The sequence below is a fragment of the Camelus dromedarius genome, chromosome 15 (assembly GCF_036321535.1).
Source record: "Camelus dromedarius isolate mCamDro1 chromosome 15, mCamDro1.pat, whole genome shotgun sequence".
In the NCBI taxonomy this organism is placed as follows: domain Eukaryota; kingdom Metazoa; phylum Chordata; class Mammalia; order Artiodactyla; family Camelidae; genus Camelus; species Camelus dromedarius.
In genome coordinates, this window is record NC_087450.1 from 7,785,318 (window position 1) to 7,806,947 (window position 21,630).

The following is a 21,630-nucleotide window of genomic DNA, read 5'->3' on the forward strand; positions in this document are numbered from 1 at the left end:
GATCAGTAATCCGACACTTGTTACACTTAGATTTGTGACTTAGTTTGTTAGCCCAGCTGGATTTTCCTTCACACTCCCACACACAGGGACCTACTGTGACCCCTTGATTGTTCTACTAGGGTGGGGTGAGGTTTACCCAGGAGGGATGGGGACAATGCACCAACACTCGGGCAGTCTGCTCTGTCTGGGGCTCTGATCTTCTACCTCCCGCTCCCCGCCAGCCCAAAACCTGGGACAGTGGAGCTAAGGCAGAGATCGTGCCTGCCTGTTTCCCAGCGTGTAAAAGGGGAATATGTACTCTTCCCAAGGTAGTTCTAAGCGACAACACCTGCGGGTGCTTGGTTCCCAGAGAAACAGGAAACACAGCTCCGCGTGGGGGCAACGGGTGTGATCCCCGTAGGGGTTCTACAGAGGCATCGGCTGGAGGGCTGGACCAGGGAGGTAAAACTTGAGCTGCGGGCCTTGAAGGGTTAGAGAAGGGTACAGAGGCAGGACTGCTGCCTCCTTCGGGGTGCCCCCAGAAGTAAAGTTTTTCTATCCATCTCCGCTACGACCCTCCCCTCTCCAGATCCCTCCCTTCTCTCTGCTCCTCCTGTCCATCTGTTTCCCTCCACTTTTCCCCTCCTCTCTTCCTCCTCCCATCTCCCTCCCTCGCTGCCCCAGCTTCTCTCACAGAACCCAGAGGATCGCTGGCCCTCCTGCGCATGAGCAGTCAGTTCCAGCTGGACCGCGGGTTGGAAGCTCCAGCTCCGAGCCGGGAATCAGCCCCAAAGGCTGCTCAGCTCTGTCGCCCGGTAGGTCTTTGTCTCCTGCCCGGGGGCGGGGCCTCTGGCTGTGGATGTGCAAGGTGGGGGCTCCCGGGAAAGGGGTCAGGCGGCTGCGGGAGGGCGGTCCGCGTGTCACAGCCCGCGAGGACGCGAGTCAGCGTGTGTTCTGCTGAATTGCTCGGGCCAGGCCCCTCTGCCCACGCCAACTGCCCCGGCGCCCCAGCCGGGCTCCCCTCAGTCCGCGGCTGGCGTCCCCTTCCCCTCTCCCGCCCGCGAGTCCTCTCCTCCCGGGCTGCCTCTCCTCGGCCGCCGGCCCGTCCCCGCCCCTGGGAGGGCTGTGTCCCGGGTGGGCGGGGTCTGCGGACCGGGACAGGGGTGGGCGGCTGGGGCTGGGGCTGGCCTCCGAGCGGGGCTGCAGCCCGCGTCCCCACCCCGCTTTCCCTGCCCCGCGACTCCGGGGCTGCCCTCCTCTCCCTTTCCCGCTCCCTGAGGACCAGCTCGGAGGCGTCGGCGCTGCACCCGCGGCTGAGAGCCTCCGGCTGTAACGCCCAGCTCCTCCTGGTGGAGTCTGGAAAAGGGAGCGTAAGTGCTGAGCGAGCTTCTGTCTCCTCCCTCAGTGTTTCTGCCCCTGGTAAGTACCTTGGACACTTTCAGGTGTTATGGTGGCGGTGCTTGTTGATGTCACGTGTTTTTATAGTGAGAGGGATTACAGTGTTGAAAGCAAGGCTTGGTTCAGTTAAAAATGAGCTGAAGGCATGAGGCTGTGACATCCTCCTTCTATGACTCTCCCAGGGTGAAACGTGTGACGGTCGATCTTAAAAAGATAGTTATAGTCCCTAACTAGCCCAGCCCAGCTAGTGTGTGTTAACAGGAACAGCACCACCAGAGGCGTTGGAGACCTAGGGATATTGCAGTCCTAAAGAGCTCCTGGCAAAGTTTGGTTTGTTTTGGTTTTTAGTTTTTCTTAAATTGTGGGGCAGACTAGTAGTATAGAGGGAAAAATAATTGTCAAGAAATATTTTTTCATATAACAGCTTTATTGTGATATTGTTCACACACCATGAAGTCCATCCATTTAAATGGTACAATTCAGCAGCTTTTAGCATATTCACAGTTGTGCAACCATTATTATTCCAGAACGTTTTCATCACTTCAGAAAGACCAGTGGAAATGAATTACCTATCCACCCCTCCCCAGTGGTGGTTCTAAAGAAATTTCTTGGCTCTTCCTGACCATAAATTAACTTCTTACATTCCATGAAAAATCTGGTAGGAATTCTAATCAGAATTTTATTGAATCTGTCTATCAAAACAGGAAGAATTAATGTCTTTATGGCATAAACTTCTTCTACCCATGAATATATCTGGGACCCTATCTTTTCATCTGTCCAGAGCCTGGCCCATGGGAAGTCCTCACTAATTGTTGGGCTTGTGAATGATGAGATTCTATACATAGTTAGTTGCAACTGTAGCATTTCACAGAAGAGAAAAGTTACCTCAGTGAAGCCAAGTGACTCTCTGATGGTCAGAAAGAGTGACAGCCAGTGCTGGAGTGATCCAGTGGACTTGGTGCTTGCAACCAGAATTCTCCACCACCTACAGCTAAGGGGATTACAGTGTTCTTTTATTTTTCCTTAACGGCGTTGCTTTTATTTTTACTTATTTTTTAAATTACTTTTTATTAAAGTGTAGTCAGTTTACAATGTTAGTTTCAAGTGTACAGCAGAGATTCAGTTATAAACATATGCATATGTATATACATATGATTTAGATTGTTTTTAGTACAACTCATTACAAGAAATTGAATATAGTTCCCAGTGCTATATAGTAGGTCCTTGTCATTTATTTTATATTTATTAATGTGTATCTGTTAATCCTCCCTTTCCTGCCTGCTAACCACAGTTTGCTTTCTATGTCCATGAGTCCATTTCTAGCAGCACCGTTTTTCCTAGCAATATATGCTCTTTGGCTGCTTTCAGTTTCAGTAATTCCATCTTCTCTGTGGGCGCTTTGCTTCTGGTGGTCTTTATGTGGTTTGCACACGTGGTAATAGAGATCTGTATTTGGGAGAACTCCAGGCCTCGTGTAGTCCCTGGTAAAGAGCGCCCACTGAGCTGATGCTTGAACTGGGAAAAAAGCACAGTAAATGTTGGAATTTCCACTATGGTTGAGACTTCCTGGTTTCTACAACCTGTTTAGCCCACCTTAATATTGGCTGCACCCATACTGGGTAATTTGGTGGAACTTCATGTTATGGTGGTGTAGAGACAGGGCCTTGGGCCTTGTATGCTTCTTCTCTTTCCTTTTTCTAACACTCATTCTCCTGGGCCTCCCTGATCCTCCCCCAGAAGTGCCCAGGGCTGGCTTGGTGCTGCAATGAGGCAATATTTGTTAATAAGTCCTTTTCCTCATCTCTTCTGAGTCTCCGTTTCCTTCTCTGCACAATGAGCGCTTAGACTAGATAAGTGCTTTTCAGTTTCTTTTAAAGCCATGTTTCCTTTGAGAAACAGAAAATGCAAATCTCTCCTCCCACCCAACCCTTTAGATTTTGACACGTCCTCCAAGGAGTGACATAGCTCTTTGTGTAAAATTGATGTGAGTATGATTCAAAGTGGCACAGAAAAGACTCTTCAGAGATTTATTGCAGGGAGAGGGCAGGAAAGGTGAAGCATGTCACACTTTCTAGTGTGAGCACTGGAGCAGGGGCTTGGGTTTGAATACGGTGTCTGACGTGGCCTCTCTAATCTTGTACAATGTGATAAACTTCTCTCCCTCAGTTTCTTAATGTGTCAAGTTGGGGTGATAATATTTTAGGGCTTTTGTGAAACATTATATGCATAAGGCATTTGTGTCTCGGTAGAAACAAGACCTGCTAGGGAGTCAGGGATTTCTTTTAAAAAAAAAAATCTTGTCCTTTTCACTCTGTCTGTGTGTATTTTGAAGTTCCTGGAGGGTGAGGGTTGAGTCTAAAGTCCATCGTGGGACAGGTGGCCCATGGGTCTCTGTGCCCTAGATTGCCTCCTCCTCCCCAGTCCTCTTCCTCTCAGTCCAGGATGAAGTTCCCTAGTAGATTTACACAGAGGCCTTGTGGAAATGGCTTTTCATTTTGTTGTTTCACCAAGAAGGGCTGCCATCATGATCTCTGTGGTCAGATTTTGGTGACCTGAAGGCTATGCAATTGGGGGTTTCTATTTAATAAAAAGAAAAAATATTACAAATACAAAATAAGACCTAGGGTGGTGAAAGGGCTCTTGGAAGTGAGGACCATTAGCTTTGTTAGCTTCAGATGCAGTGGCCTATGGCCACGAGGACCCATTCTCGTGCTGTGAAGTTGGAGGGACCAGTGGGTTCAGTGGGAATGTTAACTGACTGTATCTCATGGGCTGGGCATTGTCCAGTTTGTACTGTGTGTTGCTTATTTGAAACAGTGAGCTCTTTTAACCTCAATAGCCTCTTTAAAAAATTAGACTTTTCATTTTGAGATGTAATGTAGATTCCATGTAGTTGTAAGAGATAATATGGAGAAGGCCTATGGATCCTTTGCCCAATTTTCCTTAATGGTTCCATCTTGCAAAGTTGGGGTACAATTCATTACTGACACACTAACAATTTGAGGTTTGTGTTATTGCCCTCGTTTCTATTCATTATTAAACTGGGGCTTAGAGAAGCACACAGGCCTGCCCAGGTCACCCACATGGTTAGTGTAGAGTCGGGTGGAACGTGGGCTTGGGATTTCCAGGCAGTACCATTATGATGGTCTGTGGCAGGGAGCAGCATTCACTTTGCTTGTTTATTCATTCATTCAAGAAACGTTTATTGAGTAACCTCTGTGGGTCAGATGCTTTCATAGGGTTATCTGATTCTTCAGCAGTACTGAGAACCAAGTAATGTTTTCTTTTTTTAATCTGATTAAATTAGCTCTGAGAAGTTATAACCCCCCCAAAGAAAATATAGCTCATAAAGGAGCGATAGTAAATTTGTACAGTCCCCCCTTTTTATGCAGGTGGTACCCTAGGCATTTTACATTTGCAAACTTCCGTAATCCAGATATACTCTTGTAAGGCAAGGATTTTTTTTTTAATTGAAGTATAGTCAAGTTTACAATGTTGTGTCAATTACAAGGTGTTTTTTGAATTTTGAATGAAAATATATTTTTTGAGGAGGGTAATTAGGTTTATTTATTTGTTTCATTTTTTAAAATGAGGTACTGGAGATTGAACCCAGGACCTCGTGCACGTTAAGCACGTGGTCTACCACTGAACTGTACTCTCCTCCCCAAGGCAAGTTTTCTTATCCATTATTCTGCAGCTTAGGGGTTCAAAAAAATTGGAGTTGAAATCCAGATCTTTTGATCCCACTGTGGTTCTTTTCTTTATATTCTACTGAAGGGGGGTGGGGAAAGCAGTTCCTTTGGTCATTTCTTTATTCAGCAGTTTTGAGCACTGGCTTTGCATCAGGGCCTGGGTAGGTGCTTGGAAACAGAAAATAAGAAATGACCCTTTTCTGCAGGGGCAGGAAGCCTAGATCAAAAGCTGGGTAATGTGATCCGAACTACGGTAGCCATATGCAGACTCTGAGGACAAACTGTACCCCCGGCTTTGCTTGGGCTTCCCTTGCCTTCTGGCTGGTACACACCAGGTCACCGCAACCCAGAGGGGCCCGCAGCCCGCAGCACAGTATGTACCTCAGTCTCCTCTCCCCTCTCGGCAGGGTCTGCACCATGAGCATCCCTGACTATGTGCAGTGTACTGAGGACCACCAGACTCTCCCCGTGGTGGTCCAACCCGTGGGGATCATCTCAGAGGAGAATTTGTTGTGCATCTATAAGCGAATCTCCTTGGTGAGCCAGATCAGCCCGTGCGGCTCCCAGTGGGCACTCTGTATCCACTACAGGCACTACTATGCGCCCGAGAATGGGTGGAGCAGCTTCCAGACCCACCGCAAGGTCGTGGGCGTTGTCACCATTACCGACTGCCTCTTGGCCAAGGCCTTCGAGAAGCTCCATGTGCAGAGGATCTATATGGCACCACGCTTAATGACTTTCAGCTCTTTGTCTTTGCGCTGCATGGGGAGGTAGCCGAGCAGCCGCGCACTGATGTGGCCTTCAATCTACGAGGACTGCAGGGTGGTGGAGAAGAGGATCAAGGACTTCACTGAGTCACTCTTCATCTTGCTCAAGTCCAAGTGGCTGGATGGGGCCCCCGACAAGTCTGGGGACAAGATCCCCCTCCTCTGCGTCCTGTTTGAGAAGGAGGAATTCATGGGACTGGACACAGATAGCAGGTAAGTCTACCTTGTGGCCCGTCTGCCCTGGCTGTGTGCCGGGTTGCTTCCCTACATCCAGAAAGTGATCAGCAAGGTAGAAGGCTGTCTTGTAGCCAAGGGTGGAGGGAGGTGTAGCCCGCCGGTTTACAGACATTTAAAAGTGAATCCGGCTTTGTTTCAGAGAGATCCTTTTAGGGTTAGTGTGGACACTTACTCCCGCTTTTCAGCCAGGACCCCTGGTGGGACCCTTGGAGTTGCTGTCCAATAGAGTAGCCACAGCCACTGATGCTAGGAGAGCTGGGAAGGAGGCTGCTCTGAGCTGAGATGTGTTGTAGGTCAAATGCACATCAGACGCTGAGGTTTGTCTAGTAAAAAGAATGTAAACTATCTTGTTACTTTCTATATTGATTACATGTCAAAATGATAGTATTTTACATACAGTAGGTTAAGTAAGATCTGTTCTTAAAATCAGTTTCTAGTATTTGTTTTTTGTTTGTTGGTTTGTTTCTTTGTTTACCGTTTTAAATGTGGCAACTGGGAAACTTTCTTTACATGGCTCTCATTTCATTTATGTTGGGCAGCCTGTCTTGAGACAGTCTCATCCCTTTGCTTGTAGATGAGATGCTGAATCCCAAGAGGCAGAACGAGGCGCTGGTTGAGCTGGGGCTGGAGCCAGTGTCTCCTGCCTCCCAGGCCCAGCACCTGTTCGGCTCAGGCCCTCTCTTCCTGCCCGACAGCCAGCATGCCATGTTAGGACATCAGAATCACAACCAGGGACCTCCGAATGAACTCCTTATGCAGGGAAAGGCGTATCAGGGAGTATGGGAAAGAGCAGGGAAAAGTTCATTTTCATTTTGTCCCTGTGATTAAGTCAACGGCCCCACTTTGTCTCGGAAGTGCAGACGAGCTCTCCTGGGCTTACTACCCCCCCACCTTCTGCTCTGTTTCCCCGTGTATCTATCGTGCTGTCCCTCGTGCAGAAGAGGGTGAGATGCCTTTGCCGAGAGGTGGTCCCCCTTTTCTGGGGAGAGTGAGGGAAGCTGTGACCCCGGCCTACGGCCTCGGGCCTTGAGTCCGGAGAGCACTCATGGCGGTCCCACAGGTGACGGTCGGAGGACCTGGCACGGCTGCCGGGCCAGCTGTGGAGGAGGTGCTCTGTGATTCTTGAACTTAACTAAGATCAGATTCTACTTTCTGGTTTTTGGTAAGTTGGAGGAGAAGATGCCAGAGAATTGATAAAAAGAATGTCCAAACCAGCCCTGTGAGTGATAGGCACAGGGGACCCGAGTCCCACATGTGTGAGGTGCCTAGCGGGCTCTGGATGAATTTTCTGTTCCTCCTGGACATACCTTTATGGCTTAAGGAAGGGGCAAGGCATGTCGTGGCCTGTACTTGTCCTCACAGGGCCCTGTGGTCTTCATGCTCGCACTCCCCGTCTGCTCCTTGGAGATGAGGTGTCAGGTTTAGGAGCCTGGGCACTGCTGAGGGCACAGCTGCCAGCACCGGGCTACACCAAGGCTGGCTGTGTTCACCTCACCTGTCACCTCCTGCTGAGCCCCCAGGCGTTAGTCAAGGTAGGTGCATCGGTGCAACATACGCAGAGACCACCTTCTCCCCCTGGACAGACTGGTTGGTGAGCAGTGGAAGCCTAGAGCCCTGCCCCAGCCCCATGGCCAGTGTCCCCTCTTTTGTCATAGGAAGCACTGGTGACATTTTTGCTCAGCAACTGCTTGGCTCTGAGTCTGCAGACCAACCAGAGAATGCCAGCTTGTTTTTGCCTTTTGAAGTCTGCCCTTGGGATTTGGCGGAGTAGCTGGATGTGTGCTTAGCCCATAGTGGTTGACACTGTCACCATTGTTTACCCAGAACCTCGTGTACCAGGCATGGCTTCCGGCATCAAAATACAGCAGCGTATTAAACCTCCCTCCTGGTGGGTCTGTCTGTTCTGGTACCATAAGGGCTCAGCCAGCATATGAACGTCAGTGAGATAACGCGGCCAGTGAGCTCGGGTCAAGCACGTTCTCCTCCAGTCACTTTTACTCCATTGTTGCTTTTACTATTCCACAGTCATTAATTTTTCAACAATGCTTTGGTGCAGGAGCAGAGCCTAATTCTCTCCTGTTACTCTTGGTGGGAGTGTGTAAAACTGTCCAGCCTGAAATGCGACCGCAATTTGTAGCTCAAAAGCTGCCTAGACGCATATAGTTGGAGTTTTGGTTAGGGGCGCTGACCACGTTGTGGTCCCCCGGCAGCGCCGCGCCCCTCAGGCCCCTGCCTTCCCTGGAGCAGGAGGTGAGGGTGGGTCTCACCGTCCCCGCGTCCCTGGCCTCACACACTCACATAAATTCTTGTACATGCTGTCAAAATAATTTTTGTTCTTGTATGTTTCTAATTTTTTCTTGTTCCTCTTTTCCTTTTTCTTTATTCTTTTTCTCTTGTAGTGCCCAATGAGCATGTTGTTGCGTCTGAAAAGGTGGGCTGTGCACACCCTGCATTGGAAATAGCCAGATTGCCCTCCGTACTGTCTCCATCGCTTTAAAAAGCAAAAACATAACAGCTGCCTTGATCCATGTATTATCCTAGTCATTTTTTATTTTCTAGTTTTTTGGAATATTTGCTTTGTTAGCACATCACCCACTGGTGTTTGATACCTGTTAAAATCCTTGCTTTGAGGAACCTGTTTGGTCCTCCTTATATTTGGTGACAAATACTCCCTTATTAAATTTGTTTGATTGTTTTGAAGAAGTGAGATGTGAATTGATTTAGGCGGCTGTTGAGGGATTCTTTTCATGGAGTATTTAAACTTGTCAAGTCAAATTCTGCAGCATCTTGCTCGATTACTGCTTTTACACAAACGTGCTCTGCACGCGGTTCCTAGCTGTCAATGTGTGACGTGCGTGATGGCACTTCCAGGCCGGCGGTCACTGGTGAGAAAGTGGCAGGCTCGGGGGTGAGCAGCTGCAGGGGACGCTGTTGGATGAAGCAGTCACCGTTTTGTTATTTAATTTTTCTTTTTTTTGCATTCAACATCCCTATGCCATTTACTTTACTTTGCCTTCATAAAGGGGCTGAAGGGGGTCTAAAATCCATGCCACTCTTTTGTTCCCTTTACGAGGCTGGTTTTTCTAAGTATCAGGACAACATGGCCTTCTCCTAAGTAGCTGGCTTACCTGGATCTGGTGGACATAGGGACTGCTAAAGGGGACCGTAGCTTCCTCTCTGCTTCAGCCAGTGGGCATTCAGAGCCGGGTCTGTGGTTTGCCTCAGCAGCCGTGCAGGCCTCCCTGCACCGGCCTTTACTTTTAACCCATGTTGGCATAAATAGCTGACCCCGTGTCTGTTGCAGCTGACGTCCACCACTGACGGCCGTGTCGTTAGTTTGCGGTAGTGAGTCTCCAACACCCCAGTCAAACGTGAAGGAAGATGTTTTGACCGACCTAGGACCTTGGATTCTCACCCCCACCATCATTCATCTCACTCGGTGGAAGGGTTTGGCCACCACCATCATGCTGACCATGAAGCATTGTTTCTCCTTTCATGCTCTGGTCCAAATGTGGACACTTAATTTATCACTGAATTTGTCTCGCTTGAGACAGGCCAGAATATCTGAATGAGTCCATCACATTCTGGGTGGGGAACAGAACAGAAGTAAGTGTCACAAGCAGATGGAGTCTAGGCTGTCCGGGTTGGCAAATGCAGGCTGGGATCTGTGATGGGTGGGCTGTGCCCTGGACACAAGCCTTTCCGGTGGCTCCCGAGAGCCCAGGGTTTGGAGTGAGAACAGCCTTGCCTGTGTTCCTCCATCCTCATCTGCTCACTGGCAAGTGTGTCTGCTAATCAGGAGCTCCCCCAGACCTCGGGTCCTTCAAAGCTCAGACCACGGGAGAACCTTGAGTCCCTTCTCCTGGGCCTCCTTTGTGAGAATCCACTGCCTTCTGAGGTGACCCGTGACAGGAGATGCCTCCCCCTCCAGGGAGCACCCTACAGAGGACTGTTAGTCAGTGTACCATGCTGTGAACTTGGGGGGTTACGGCCATGGTCCCTGTAGAACCACACTTGAGATGGGCTTAGAGACGGAAATGACATTACTGATTCCAGGGCAGGGCTAGGGGGAGGGAACAGGGGAAATTGAATGTGACCTTAAACACATAGGTGGGTGCTGGGGCTGTTACTAAAATGGGGAGTCTGGGAGGTACCTGCCAGGAATCGAATTCCAGAGTAAATGGTGAACATGAGGCATTTTTAAGATGCCATTTGTCATCCAAGTTAGGACTTCAAAGAGGCACTCGGGTCTATGGCCCTGGGGCTGAGTTGAAGGAGCCGGACTAGAGATACACGTTGGGAGTCCTCATTCGTAGCTGGTGTTCACAGCCTTGCATGTGAATTAGATCATCTCGAGAGCTGCAGACTGAGGCTGAGGGGGGCAGGGCTGTGCCTGGGTTGGAGGAAAGCCCAGACCATGCAGCTTTGTTGTGTCAGTCAGCGGCATTTGCGATTTTCAGTCTAATGCCATTTATCCTTAAGGGGCCGGGGTTGTGCAGGGCCAGCCAGGAAGAAATCTGAAGGGAGGGTCGTGGCCACGTGTGTGTCTTGGGAAGATGCAGAGTCTGTAGGGTCCTGGAGTGTAGACTCCTCAGAAGCTGGAGTTAGAGTGGGGAGTGGGGAGAAGGTAGTCACACTCACCTGGGAGGGAGGGAGGGAGGCCGAGGGAGTCCCCACCCTACCGGACTCGCTTTCCCATGAACAGAAGGCAATCATACAGAGTATCTGAGGTGAGAAGGGGTGGGTGCTGGGAGGGGAGCCAACCTGGAGAATGGTGCTTGGAAAGTTCTGGAATAGTCTCCCTGGAAAATAGAGTTAAAAATACCCAGAATCTTAAGTACATTGATAGTGACTGGGGAGGAGGCAGTTTTTCTGGCCTCCTAAGGGTAAGTCATGTATCCAGGGATACACAGAAGAATCGGGCAGTCTGTTCCGTGGTCTTGATCCTTACCGGGGGAACAGTGCAAGTTTAAAGGGGGAGAAGGGCAGTGGAGGGAAACTAGCCAGGCCCCGTGTCAGGTACCAGTCGGCCTCCCTACTTGCGTGTTGCATTCACATCCATGCCTCCCAGGTGGGCAGTGGCAGCCCCCATTTGCAGATTGGGAAGCCTTCTCAGAGGGGTTAAGGAATTGGTCCGTTTAGCGGCTAGTAAATGCTGTAGCAGGATTCAAGCAGGGCCTTGTCAGACTTCAAGGGCATGTTTTCTCTACTAATTCCGGTACCTCCCTGTTGTACCTGGAATGGTGAAGTGGGTCAGTTTTGGAGCCTTTCAGAAAAAGTACGATTTAAGTGCCTCAGGACTGTTTCACAAAGCTCAGCATTCTTTGATTTTTCTGAAGCAACACAGTGCTTTTAGCCCCACAGATGTTAGGTCTTACTCCTTTCTCGATGACGTGGTTGCAAATGACGTACAGGTGCAAAACCAGACTTAGCAGCTTCTGAAGGGCAACTCTCCAGTTCTCCCTTGATCGGCTTTCTTCCACGGGATGTAACTGTGCTGCAGCGTAGGCCTGAGCTTTCCATATGGAGTGAGGGTTTAATATCCAAAGTTAGCTTAAAACGGTCAGATGAAGAAAATCGACGTTGACAATTTATTTTTGGGTTTCATTAGTCAAGATATACTATCAGTTAATGGCCCATATAGCAAATGAAATTGAGTACAGAACATTGCATTTCTTACTTTCTATTTAGAGTTCTCTTTCAGAATAAGGTTGCCTGCTTTGGAACATCAGCTCCACCATCAGGGCGCCTGTCTTTGTGTTGGTGTGATTGCATTTACACAGTGAATGTAATCTGGGCTTCCTCAGCCCCAAACACTCCAGTGCAGAATCACGGGCTGTAGCCATCTCTTAGTCACGCAAATACTTCTAAAATTATATGATGCCAGAAAAGAAGGAAGACAGAGAGAGAGATTGCCTTTATCAAAGTTCCTTTCAATTCTAACTGCAAACTGTTGTTGAGCACCTCTGGTTTCCTTTGGATATGAATATATACATTTCTTTGCATGTAACTTGGGTTTTGGACTAGAACACCAAGTTCTTGCTGTCCACAAGCCACAAAAATAGTAGCCAAATTGTACACGTGTGAAATAGTTTATACTTTTTCCTGAGAAAGTATCCTTGAATTTGGGACTTGGGCTGTGATTTTTGCTTTTTGATTCCCCCACCCCTCTTGTAATCTCTCACTCCTTCCCACGTGGCCCCCAAGAGGTGGTCTCAAAGGAGGGGGCAAAAATCCAGTTGGTCACCATGTACTGCTGCTATAGATGGAGCCCAGCCAAGACCTAAAGGACATTATCAGAGAGGACTTCCTGGAAGAAATGGACTCTACATTCATTTGTGATGACAGAGTAAGAGTCAGCCAGGAGAAGTAATCAAGAGTGTGGCTCAGGTGGCAGGTGCAGCCCGGGCAGAGGCCTGGAGGCTTTTGGATGGGGAAACGGGGAGAGTGCCCTGTGTGGCCCAGGGTGGAAGGTGCCCCTGCTGGTGAGGACACTGGAGAGAGTCCGGGATGGAGGGCTTTGGAAGAGCTTGGGTTTTACTAGAACTGACACAGTAGGCAGTGAAGGGTGTCATCAGAAAGTGACCCTCAGGAAAGGTAATTCTGGTTTTGCTTCTGATATTCTAAATACAGAAGGGTCGGGACGGGCGAGAGCAGGTATGTCTGTCCCTTTGAGACCCACCCCGTCATTCATTTATTCATAACACGCGCACTTCTGTGTGTCTAGGGGAGAGAGGGTGGAGCCACATTAGTAAGCAAAATGTATTTGCTTCTTGTGAGCTTAGCATTGTCAGAAGTTGACTTAGCCTAGAATATTCTAGGAATAGAGGAACAAATTGTGGAGGTTGGAGGGAGGGAAGGCTTCCTTGGGAAACAGTCAAAATGAGCCTGGAGACAAGTGGGAAGTAGGAGCAAGTCAGGGGGCCCTTGAGGTCACTGGGGACCTGTGTACTGAGGTGAGGCTGGGTGAGCAGTGTCTGGGGTGGGGCTAGAATTCCACCAGGGAGCCTCTGAAGGGTTAGAAGTGGGGGTGATGTAATCAAATTTGTGACTTGGAAATACTGCCGTGGCTGTGTGTGTGTGTGTGTGTAGCGGGGAATAGGGGAAGGGTGCCACCAACGGGGGGGACACTAGAAGACCATTCACAGGCCGGAAGAGGGGCGTCGGGACTGCTTGGGAACGGCAGGGGCAGTGTGGATGCCGGATTTCCTTATGGGGAGGGCTTGTTAGCGGGGCGACCCTAGAGGCGACTTTTGGCTGGAAGAAAACAGATGGAGGCCACCAGGTGGACTTTCCTCTTCTCTCCTTCCCTGCCTTGTGTGATGATCTTAGCTCAGCCAACTTTTGGAAAAGAAAAGCTAAGTTCCAGGGTAGCCCAGGACTTTGTTGAGCTCGTTCGAGTGAGATCTGATAGGATTTAGGTTTGTGTTCAGATCTGCATGTTCGCTTAGCTAGAAACGTCCCATCATTTCGATTTCTATAGGGGTTTTTATTCTTGATAAACATTGCTTTCTTGGTGAGAGGAAATTTAATACAGCTGTTGTCTTTCTCAGAAAAAATCATATCTTTTAAGAACTTTAATATTCAAAAAAATAGGAATATATAAAAATGTTAAAGTAAGTCTTTGGTGTAGTTTCTTTGCTTTCTGAGCTAACATGGAGTTAGAGCCTTTGCATTACTTAAGAGCACATACTTGTCAGTATTTAAAGAGCTGTTAGTGAGTGCCCCAGGCCCCACCTCTCAAAACATCATTAAAGTTTGCTCTGAAATAGTGAGGTCATAAAGGTCTTATTTGCAGAAATCAAACAGTTGGTTTATAATACGCAGCATAGTTCCATTTATAAAATAATAATAGGTTCAAAATTAAGAAAGTGGAAGATAATTGATTTTTTTAAAGCTGAAACATAAACTTTCTTGTGCTAATGTTGCAACTGGAAATTTTGAAAAGAAAAATCCTACTGTAATATCATCTATGTGGAATACATATATGACTTTCACGTTTGAAAATTAACTGCGCAGTGGTTTTTGAAGTCAGGAGCATTCCAGCTCAGATACTGGCAGTGATGGTTGCTGGTTTTTAATGGAAGGGCCTAAATTTGCCTTCTTAGCTTTTTTTTTTTTTTTTTTTGTAGTGAAAGGGTTGAGTAGTGCTTTGCCAGCATGATTTTGGGGCAATTTGAGGGCAGATGTCGTGTACCAGCAGTGAAATATTTCCATGCATTTTATTTTCCGGACATCACCAGGGCACATGCGGGGTCTGTGCATGCAGGCTGGAATGCTGCTGGACTCCCTGATCCATCACCATTATGTCCTGGAGCTGCTCCGGTCAGTGAATGATTTTCTGTGGCTTGGAGGTAATGTGGTCTGATGCAGATGATCAGATGTGCAGTTAAAGTGCTATTACTTGAAATAAGAGTAACCTAGAAACATGGCTCTAACAATACAGGATGAGGGAGAATTGGCTGAGCTGCTTGCAGTGGGGAGTCTTCTCAGGTGACTCCCTCACCGTGATTCTTGCCAATATCCGCCCCAGCCCTGCACGGTAGTCCTGCCGAAGCAAGCATGCACTTTGCTCAGAAACGCACTGAATTTCCTTGTGCCTCTGTTTGTTGGCTTGTTTTTTGAAAGCACATCTTGCCCTTTGCTTAAATGCCATCCATGCTAGTCACTTCTTACACTCATTCTACTGGACTTCGTCCATACATAGCTGCTGAATGGATGAACAGAATGTAGTATCTCCATGTAGTGGAATATTATTCACATGTAACAGTGAATAAAAAAAGAAAAAACAAATAAAGAGGAAAATGAAAAATGCCACCTGTTCTGGGAAGTCCTCCCTGACTGTTCAACCCGCCCTTTTCCCTTTGAAACCCAACCCCTTATGCTCCACTGTATTCTTTTTGATAGTACTTACCACCTTCTAATAAACTTTAACGTTTTCAAAAAAAAAAAGAGAGAGAGATGCTGATACCACTTCAAAATTGACAAGCCTTGATAACAGCATGTTAAGTGAAAGGAAGCAGACACAAACGGCCACATATTGTTGATTTCAGTGATCTGAAATGCCCAGAAAAAGCACATGCAGAGGCAGAGAGCAGGTGATGGTTAGAAGGGGCTGGGTGGAGGGGGATTAGGGAGTGACTGCTACTGACAGGGGGATCCTTTTGGGGTGATGAAGTGTTCTGGAAATGGTGGTGAGGGCTGCACAACCATGAGTGTGCAGAAGACTGATAAGCGCTGTCTCTGGGAGTGCCTGTGGTTGGGGAGGATTTATTTTGTTCTCACCCTGCAATGAGAAGAGTCATCTGCTGCTGTGGCCGTTCTACTCCTGTGAGTGGTGAGGGTCAGAGACTTTGTAGAGTCATGTTTCTTTTTTGCCCCTTGCTGAGTGTAGGCAAAAAAGGTTTAAGCCGGAGAAAGTGCTCCATCTGCAGAAATGTCTTTTGGTTTCGCATGGTGTAAAAATCTTGAGAGCTTTTTAATCTTTGAGGACAGCCTGTGGAGGGAAACAGCCCGTGAAGCCTGGGTGAGTCCTGGAAGAGCCTCGCTTCCCTCCCTGACACGGGTGGGGATTTCACCCCCGTTCAGGCATTGAAGGGCCCTGACCCGTGAGCGGAGTTGACAATCGTGAATATTTACGTGTATCCGCTGCTTCATCTTGGATATTAATTTCAAGCTGAGTCGGTTTGTGGCGGCAGCCTCATCCTACATCAGGAATTTATAGTATCTGCTCTTTGAGGTGAAGACCTGACAGACTTGACTATTTAACAGTCTCCCTTCAATTGATATCTCAGATTCCTTTGTCAAAAGCAAAACAGCAGAAATACAGACGTCCTTTAATGCCAATGTGACCTGGAACGGGTTTAGTCTCTGTGCCTCAGTGGCCTTATCTGCGGGTGGGGAAGATGATAACAATGCTTCCCTCAGAGGGGCTGGTGAGGGGAGAGTGAGAAGCACAAATGGAGAACTTACACGAGATGCTCATAAATGACCGAATTTAGTGCTCTCAGCCTGGTGAGGCCTCAGCAGCAGACATGTCAGAACAGAGCAGTCCTAGCGGGAGCTCGATCCGTGTTGGCAGGTGTTACGATCAGTATCACCTCTGTGGGTTATCAGGTAGTTTTAAGACTTGGTAATATGAATTCATGAATAATGTTAGAAGACTAGACATCTCAGATCCAGTTTACATAGTTCTCAAGATTTTTTCTGAGAAATGGATGTTTTTTCCCCATCTTAAATCTGAGATGAGTCTCTAAAAAATTCTGTATTCCTCCATCTTTTTGCTTTAATTCTCCATTTCTTAAAAAAACAAAGTTTTTAAATGGAGTTAATGGGGACTGAACTGAGGGCCTCATGCATGCTAAGCACATACTCTCCCAAATGAGGTATAATCTCCCCCATAATTTTTTTTTTAAATTTACTTTCTTAGTATTCAGAGGTTAGAGGCCTCTAATTCTTTTTCTGGAGACTTGTCCATGAACCTGTAAATCTATAATTAATGGACAAAACTTGGTTTATTAAAAAACATCAATAGAATATTCTGCAATCCATCCAAAAGGAAATGCTCATTGATTTAAAATGTTTCTCCTTTAAGGTGATTTCTCCTTTTTGGTCTAGCTTAATTTATTAACAGCCATCCTCATCATCATAATGACCAAACTCGCTCTGATTGGACACCTACCTAAGACTAAAATGCTTTCCTCATGTTTTACTTCATAGCAGGTGTTTGAGGGTAGGTATCAGTGTCTCCTTTTTTGCAGCTGAGGGATTGAGAGATGGGGCAGCTTGTCCCAAATCACACGCAGCTGGCGGTGGCTAGCTCCGTGCTGGAACCCAGGCTGCACAGGATGCATTCTTAATTGCTCCTCTAATCAGCCTCCCGTTGAGTGGTTACCCGAACTCCTTTGACTCCATAAATGGCCAATTTTAGTGATCTCAGCCTGATGACACCTTCAAAGGGGAGACACCAGTGAGAATGTGAGACAGAGTGGCATAAATTAAAATTGTACATTTTCACAAATGTTTAATTCTCAGGTAATTACTTAAAAAGTTATTTTTTTTAATTTTAGTGCTCTGTTAGCACTAAAAACAAAACATTAAAAATAATGATAGTGCCAAAGAGAAGTGGGCTTTGAAAGTCCAACCACTGCTAATGATGTTACTTGTTTTTCTCTAGTGGCTCTTATTGACAGAAATACTTAAAAAGACTGAATTGGTTTTATGTAGTCTTAATATGGAAGAAAATATTGTCAATGAATATTATAAGTAAAATCTTTACTCTTTTCTTTCCTGATGGTGAATATGTAAGTTGTTTTCATGGCTTAAGTACATTTCCTCATTTGTGAAATTTGAGTAATATCGTTTAACTTGTCTGACTGTGAGAGTTAGAGGCCTTGTATACAAAGAACCCAAGATGTGCTTAATAAAAATGTGCTGACAGAATGACAGATATTTTAGAAGGATCAACTCTGAATACTAAAGAGTGTCGCTTATTTCTGATGCATATTCAATGTGTATATATATGATATATTTGAATATGGTTTAAAGTAACAAGGATTCATTTTTTTTTTAGTGTAGTATGAAGTTTTAATGAAATCTGTATCATTCTAGTGAGACAGGGACTAGTTAAATTGCCTTAATCAGACGACCTTGAAGATTATTTACACAGAATATGTATTGTTACAACTCAGAATTCATGTTGCCGTGTAACCATCCACTCAGACTTTTAAATTCGTGGGATTCTGACCAGATTCATTAAGTTTAGTAAAATCCACATTGATCATTTTCAGGGAATAAGCTTCTCTCTTTTGTGATTAAACAAAATTTTGATTTTTTTTCCTGCACTCTTAACAGTTTTAAAATATCAAAACATTGATTTAACATGTCACTTTTTTAATAGAGAGAATAAATCTCATGCTGTTTTATTATGTAAATAAATGTTTTTTGTATTTCATCAAACTTGTATGATATCCTGTCTCTTTGAGAATTATATTGCAAGATACTTAGATAACCTACTGTTGGAAAAATACAAACGTGACTTTTATGAATATAGGCCTAGTACAGATCTGTTGGTTTATTCTACAGTGCAAGACATGAGGCCTAGGAGAGCTTTGCTGCCGACTGCAGGAGGACAGATCCCATGTCTCAGTTTCCCCTCCTGTAAAATGAAGTGGCTGGACTGGATTCTTTCCTCTCCTGAGTTTCCATGAACCTATGACTTTTGTTTATATTCAGGAGTATTAGCAATATCAGATTAAATACTGAATACCCCTCCCTTACCCCGAAACAAAGTGCAGTATGTGCTACATAAGCTTTTAGTTACCTGATTCTCTTTTCTGATCCTACAGGCAATTTTTGTGTTGCATGTTTCCTGGCAACCTGGAAGGTCTTTTTAGCCATAGGTGGCGCTGTTGCACCTTCTTACAGTCTTAATTTTCCTGTTTGTAAAAGAAGGCTTAAACAACGTTATTTTATTTTGATTTCTTTGCTTAATGCTTCAGAATAGCACAATGTCCATTATGTCTGTCTACCTGGAAAAATTATTCTGCTTATATTTTAGTTTTATTCTGTCATCTCACTGTGAACATTTCAGACTTGCTGTGTAAACAATGGCAAAATCGGACTTTTCTTCCAGTGTTAGAAGCCAGTGAGCCGGGATTTTATAAAACAGCTAGAAGTGGCATCTGGGGAACCTTAAAGCTGAAAAGTGTATTGAGTTCCCTGAGTATTGACTCCGCCGCTGTGTGTTAATTGGTGGTAGGAGATTTGGTACATATAGGAAGGGGTGTAGTTTTTTGACTTGGGTTTGCGTGCACGTGCTGCCACTGAGCCACGTGAGCCTGAGTCAGTTCGTTCTGAGATTTCCCTCGTCTGTGAGATGGGGACATTCGTATCTGCTTTGTAGAATTGTGAGAATTAGAAATTATGTAAAGTGTTTACCACAGTTGGTATCACAAGATGGTTCATAAACTTTAGCTGCTGTTTTGTGTGAAGCCATAATTTGAGAGTCTTTGGCAATTACTAAGAAACAGGGAAATAAGAAAAGCTGGTTTTATGCTGAAAGATATTTGAGGAGGTTCCATAGTTCCTATACCCATAATTAAGCATCAGCAGAGTCAGAACTGTTACACAGTCGCCCTGAACCAATGTTAAGCCACAGAATTCTTTGTTACTTCATATATATTGGGGCTTAAGGGGATCCAATACTTATACACATGTTGTCTCCAGCAGCCAACTGAGAGATGACACTAAAGAGTAGGCAGGCGATAAATGTCTTCTTTGTTACTGATGAAGCCACATTCTCCATGAACTTCAGGGCTGTGGGAAAATGCGTGTCATGATACTGTGTCCCAGAATTAGAGACTCACCCTGTCCCAGGTAGCTCTGTGCCACAGCGAGCCTTCCCTTGAGAGGACCTGCCCCATCATGCACAGGGCTGTCCTGCCATGGAGCTGAGCATCCCAAGTGCTTCCCAATGGTGATCAACACTGGAGGGAAAGGAAGGGTTTCAAATGCCCTGCTTGTCTCCCCGGACTCACACCTCACTCTGTTACTGTGACGAGGGCTAGCTTTGGGCCAGGGACCAGGGGTGTGAATGGAGAAGCACTCTCCATGGCCCAGAGGAATGGTTAGGAGGCATTCCCTCCCTCGGTTTAAACAGGTGGTGGGATGGAAGAGAAGGGTGCTCCCCAAGAGTTTATAAAAGGAGAAATAAGGATTTTCTTTGGGACTTAGTCTAGACAGGAAACGTAAGATGATTAGAAGGGAGACTTGTAAATCACTTTGATATTAAGTTGACATTTGTTGAACACCCAAAACATGCTACATTCTTTTCTGAGAGTTTTACAGAAATGAATCCTTCAATCTTCTCAACAAGCGAGTAAGGAAGGTTTGATTGTTATACCAGTTTTACAGTGTGGAAATTGAGGCACGGAGAGGGTAAGTAAGTTGGCCAAAATCACAGAACTAGAAAGTGGCAGAGCTGGTATTTAAACCCTAGCTGTCTTGTTTTGAGGCTCCCAGGGATGGGCTTTGGGTGTTAAGAGGTATCTGCATCACTGAATCTTTGTACCACTTTGCATCAGTTAGCCCAGAAAGGACAGGGAAAGGAGAGTTACACAGGTGCTCACAGTCGTGTCTCGGCCACTGTCCACGGAGAGTGCACCGTGATTGGCGTTGATTGTTTTCCAGGCAGTAGATCAGTTCTTATAACAGAAATTTAGTCCATTGAGTTAATCTAGAAACCCTTCCTGCTCTGTTTCTGTCCATGCTTGCCATGTGACTGCCTCCCCGTGATTGGGCCGTGGAGGAGAAAATGTACTCATTGTTGAACTCTGATATTTCAGTCTGGTTCATAGTTTCACGTCTTCTGTTACATTAATAAGTTAAGTTTCTGGTTTTCTTTCATCAGTGTGTCATGAGTTTGGTTAATGTGAAACAAGTCCATGGGAGACCAGGGGTGCTGACGGTATAATTTCTGAGCATGTTGTGGCACTTCTACCTGTGCAGACCTGGCGGGAGGATGTCCGCCTTCCTCACTGATTTCCCCCAACAGCAGGGTCCTCTCCCACCCCCGGATGTGAGGCTGGGAGCTCTCTGAGTTGGCCAGTCAGAGGCTAAATCCACCAATCAGAAAATGATGAAGTACCTGGAAGTGGTTTTAATAGAAAAAAAAGGGCTTCCAGGTAGTCCGATGGGCTGTTCGAGTCCGTTTGGTGAAAAGCTGTATACTGTCTGTGGTTGAGGTGCTTCTTTGCTGTTGAAAAGTCTGGATTAGATGAAGGGATTTTAAAAAGGAGAAAGGAGTGATTTCAGGTGGTACTTCCACACCGGTGAGAAGTGATGGATGACCGCCTGTGTGAGGCATAGACAGAGTCTTACAAACTTCGTAAAATAACTTTAAAAGCTCTTCCATCTGAGTGCACTTCATATGGGGTCCAGTTCATCACTGGTAACCCTGAGAGGGCAAATAATTGATGATGGCAGAAAGGACACGGAGGCATCAAAAAGGTCTCAGTCATTTTCCCTTTTTAAAGGATGTGGCACAGTGTAATATATTTGAGCTGGTTTTTCACTGAACAATTTTTAGTGTTTTCTGGGACTCCCCAGTGCTGCAAGGTTCCATGCAGCTGGGTGTCCCCTCAGAGCAGCTCTGTCAGCGCTTGCCCTGGGCTGACGTGGTGTCACGGGGAGCAGGACGGTCAGCATCCCCGGATCTTCCGAGCTCCGTCTCCTCATCCGCAGTGCCGGGTTTCTCATCCGTGTCTACTTAGGGTTGTTGAGAATCACACGTGATGATTCAGGTGTGATTTGTGGTTGTCTCTGTGATTGGCATATAGTCAATATTTGATAGAAACACTTGTTTTTTTAGTATAATTGTAGCACCTAGATTGCAGTGCTTTTTAGTCTGCTTTTTTTTATAACTTTATTCTTATTTTTAAATATGCACTTATTTTTATTTATTTTTTTTTTGGAGGTACTGGGGACTGAAGCCAGGACATTGTGCATGCTAAGCAGGTGTTCTACAACAGAGTAATACACACCCTCCTTGTCTGCAC

General features: G+C 46.2%; 1 pseudogene; it reads left to right on the top strand.

Moving 5' to 3' along the window:
* Positions 1–1,250: 1,250 nt before the first annotated feature.
* LOC135323036 (trafficking protein particle complex subunit 9-like) overlaps positions 1,251–21,630 on the top strand; it is a 60,786-nt pseudogene continuing 40,406 nt past the window's right edge.